This window comes from Terrapene carolina, unplaced genomic scaffold (genome assembly GCF_002925995.2).
Source record: "Terrapene carolina triunguis isolate 2854851 unplaced genomic scaffold, T_m_triunguis-2.0 Scaffold34799, whole genome shotgun sequence".
Classification (NCBI taxonomy): Eukaryota; Metazoa; Chordata; order Testudines; family Emydidae; genus Terrapene; species Terrapene triunguis.
In genome coordinates this window covers 16,455-21,177 of record NW_020699150.1, presented here as the reverse complement: position 1 = coordinate 21,177, position 4,723 = coordinate 16,455, and positions in this window count along the sequence as shown.

Below are 4,723 nucleotides of genomic sequence, written 5' to 3'. Positions count from 1 at the left end.
CTTTTCTGCCCTGCCTGTCCTTCCTGAACAGTTTATATCCATCCATGACAGTACTCCAGTCATGTGAGTTATCCCACCAAGTCTCTGTTATTCCAATCGCATCATAGTTCCCTGACTGTGCCAGGACTTCCAGTTCTCCCTGCTTGTTTCTCATGCTTCTTGCATTTGTGTATAGGCACTTAAGATAACTCATCGATTGTCCCTCTTTCTCAGCATGAGACAGGCGTCCTCCCCTCTTGCGCGCTCCTGCTTGTGCTTCCTCCCAGGATCCCATTTTCCCACTTACCTCAGGGCTTTGGTCTCCTTCCCCCGGTGAACCTAGTTTAAAGCCCTCCTCACTAGGTTAGCCAGCCTGCTGGCGAAGATGCTCTTCCCTCTCTTCGTTAGGTGGAGCCCGTCTCTGCCTAGTACTCCTCCTTCTTGGAACACCATCCCATGGTCGAAGAATCCAAAGCCTTCTCTCCGACACCACCTGCGTAGCCATTCATTGACTTCCACAATTCGACGGTCTCTACCCAGGCCTTTTCCTTGCACAGGGTAGATGGACGAGAACACCACTTGCGCCTCAAACTCCTTTATCCTTCTTCCCAGAGCCACGTAGTCTGCAGTGATCTGCTCAAGGTCATTCTTGACAGTATCATTGGTGCCCATGTGGAGAAGCAGGAAGGGGTAGCGATCCGAGGGCTTGATGAGTCTCGTCAGTCTCTCAGTCACATCGTGTATCCTAGCTCCTGGCAAGCAGCAGACCTCTCGGTTTTCCCGGTCGGGGCAGCAGATAGATGACTCAGTCCCCCTGAGGAGGGAGTCCCCGACCACCACCACCCTCCTCCTCCTCTTGGGAGTGGTGGTCGTGGAACCCCCATCCCTAGGACAGTGCATCTTTTGCCTTCCAATCGGTGGAGTCTCCTTCTGCTCCCTTCCCTCAGATGGGTCATCTAGTCCACTCTCCGCATTAGTACCTGTAGAGAGAACATGGAAACGATTGCTCACCTGTATCTCCATTGCTGGTACATGGACGCTCCTCTTTCTCCTTCTGGAGGTCACATGCTGCCAAACGTCTTCACCATCCTTCTGTTCCTGCTGCGCCTGCTCTGAATCTTCCGAACATTGTGGCCGTAGAAGCATCTCCTGACGTCTGTCCAAGAAATCTTCATTTTCCCTTATGCAACGCAGAGTCGATACTCGTTTCTCCAGACCTCGAACCTTCTCTTCCAATATGGAGACCAGCTTGCACTTTGTACAGACAAAGTCGCTTCTATCCTGTGGAAGAAAGACAAACATGGCACAACCTGTGCAGGTTACAACAGCTGATCGCTCACCTTCCATATCACCTTCCTCTTAGGAGCTTCCTCAGCTGTTGCAAGAACTACTCAGAGAAACCTGCAGATGAAAGCCTCAGTGAGCTCTCCCCAGGCAAACTCCCTCTGTTAGCCTCTGCTGTTCGCCGCTCAGCTGGTTCGCTGCTGACTGCCCTTATATACCAGTCAGGCCCACCTGGAACAAAGCACTCCCAATTCACACTTTTCAAACAAACAAGCAAGCAATCAAGCACACGGTCAAACTGACCAACTGTCCCAGCAACAGACACTCAGATACTCACCAACACAGCCCCCCTAATGCAGCACTTAGCGTACCTCCTCTCGGACAGCTCCCAGGCAAACTCTCTCTGTTAGCCTCTGCTAACATCTTTTCTCCTAGCTTCATTTGAGAAGTTGGCTGAACTGTTATGCTTGAAACTTTCAAAAAACAATTCAGCCAGAAGCAGACACCCAGCATGTGAAATTTCAGTCAAAGGGTTAAAATTTGGCAAGCTTAGAATGAAATGAAAATGAGGTCTTCTAATTGAACGTGTCAGTCAGATTTAACTAACCATGGTGCCACCAGCACTTTCTACAATGGCCAATCCATTTGTGAATCCCATTCAGCTAAGCTTTTCACTCCAGAGCCAAGGAGTTCCACAGGCCAAATATGGATTATGTAAACAATTTTCTTTTTCTGAATGTTTATCAGTGTTATATGTTCAGATTTTCAATGTAATTGAATATTCCCTTGTTCATGTGTTGTGAGACAGAGTAAATATTAATGTCTGATCTTTATCTTTTCATTATCAATGGATTCGTTGGGTTCAACGTCAGAAGGCACCATTAGATCATCCTGTCTGACCTCCTGTATAACACAGGGCATGAAATTTTACCCAATTACCCCTGTATTGAGCTCAATAACTTGTGTCTGACTAAGGCCTGGTCCACACTACGATTTTGCATTGTAGAATCATAGAGCCACAGGGTGAGAAGGGACCGCAAGGGTCATCTAGTCTCACTCCCTGCCATGATGCAGGGTTTGTTGCGTGAAAATCATCCCAGACAGATGATTATCCAGCCTCTTTTGGAAAATCTCCAGTGAAGGACTTTCCACAACCTGCCTGGGCGTCTGTTCCATTGTCCTCTTGTTCTTACAGTTAGGAAGTTTTTTTCTGAGATTTCATGTAAATCTCCTCTGCTGTACTTTGAACCCATTGACTCTTGTCCCACCCACTGTGGTGAGACAGAACAACTTTTCTCCATCTATTTTATGGCAGCCTTTCAAGTAGATGAAGTCATGTGCTCCAGCCCCCAATCAGTTTTGTTGCCCTCCACTGGACTCTTTCCAATTTTTCCACATCCTTCTTCTGGCGTGGGGCCCAAAACTGGAGACAGTACTCCAGATAAGGCCTCACCAATGTCAAAGAGAGGGGAATGATCATGTCCTTACTTATACAGCCCAAAATGCTGTTCACCTTCTTGGTAACAAAGGCACACTGTTGACTCATATCCAGCTTCTCATCCACTGTAACCCCTAGGTCCTTTTCTGCAGAACTGCTGCTTAGCCATTCGGTCCCTAGTCTGTAGCAGTTTATGGGATTCTTCCGTCCTAAGTGCAGGACTCTTCACTTGTCTTTGTTGAACCTCATCAGGTTTCTTTTGGCCCAATCCTCTAATTTGTCTAGGTCCCTCTGTCTCCTATCCCTACCCTCCAGCGTATCTACCACTTCTCCCAGTTTAGTGTCATCTGCAAATTTGCTGAGGGTGCAGTCCACGCCATCCTCCAGATCATTAATGAAGATATTGAACAAAACCAGCCCCAGGACCGACCCTTGGGGCACTCCGCTTGAAACCAGCTGCCAACTAGACATGGAGCCATTGGTCACTACCCGTTGAGCCCGACGACCTAGCCAGCTTTCTATCCACCTTATAGTCCATTCATCCAGCCCATACTTCTTTAACATGCCGGCAAGAATACTGTGGGAGACCGTATCAAAAGCTTTGCTAAAGTCAAGGAATAACACATCCACTGCTTTCCCCATATCCACAGAGCCAGTTATCTCCTCATAGAAGGCAATTAGGTTAGTCAGGCATGAATTGCCCTCGGTGAATCCATGCTGACTGTTCCTGATCACTTTCCTCTCCTCTAAGTGCTTCAGAATTGATTCCTTGAGGACCTGCTCCATGATTTTTCCAGGGACTGAGGTGAGGCTGACTGGCCAGTAGTTCCCCAGATCCCTGGATCCTCCTTCTTCCTTATTGTTATCCTTAGCCCTGCCAATCATGGATTTTTCCCTGATGTCAGTAACGTCCCTTATCAATTTTCATAACTTCCAATTTCCATTGCTTGCCATCTATTTCCCCTTTTTACCCATTTGTATATATTGGTTTTCCCCACATAATTGCTGCCTTCACTTAGCCACTGAACTGGGTTTTTAGCCAAAGTTCTCCACCTCCTTGACTGTGGAATCGTGACTTTTTAGCTATCCAATAAACTCTTCTTAAAGAACTCCACAGTTTCATTCCCATTTTTTCTGTCTAATATTTTCCTCCCAATCAGTTTTCTTGATAATTTTCTTCTGCTTTGGGGAATTAGCCCTTTTGAAGCACTAAGTATATATAGGCATTACTGGTTGGGAACTTTTCTCTGTTTGTCCAATTGAATGTAATCAGTTATTTTCTTTATATTCCTCTCCTCTATCATATGCCCCCTTCTTTGTCTCTTCTCCAAACTAAACAGTCCCAGAATTACCAGTTTGTCCGCATATGACAGCCTTCGCCATTCTCATAGCCTGTCTCAGAAATCCTCTTTATAATGCTGTATCCTTTTTAGTGACTGGATGATCAAAATTGAGCACATATCCAGAGCAGGTTATTCTCCATCCCATTTCTTAGGCATCCAAACATTGGCTTTGATTTGGCCACTATTGCGAATGAGCAGGTGTTTCCATGGATCTGCTATCAATGAAGCCCGGGTCTTTTTCCTGAGGTATGTTCTAGTTGGGATGTTTCCCCCGGAACATGTCTTGGCAAAGGTTTGGTTTTTTTTTACACTTTCAGATTTTGAGCAACCAGGTGAATGGGGAACTCCCTACAGCACAGACTCTTTAGCCTGCCATTCATTGCATTAAGGAACAATGATGGATAACCAGTATCCACACTCGTGTTTCCTGCTGGTGGCTATTAAGGTTTCCCACACCGTGACATGTAGAATTATTGAGGCATGGAACTGGCATTAGTAGGGCCAGTTGTTCATATTTCATTTCTCTGAGTAATGAAAATGTCATTTTTCGGTGTCAAGTATCAGAGGGGTAGCCGTGTTAGTCTGAATCTGTAAAAAGCAACAGAGGGTCCTGTGGCACCTTTAAGACTAACAGAAGTATTGGGAGCATAAGCTTTCGTGGGTCAGAACCTCACTTCTT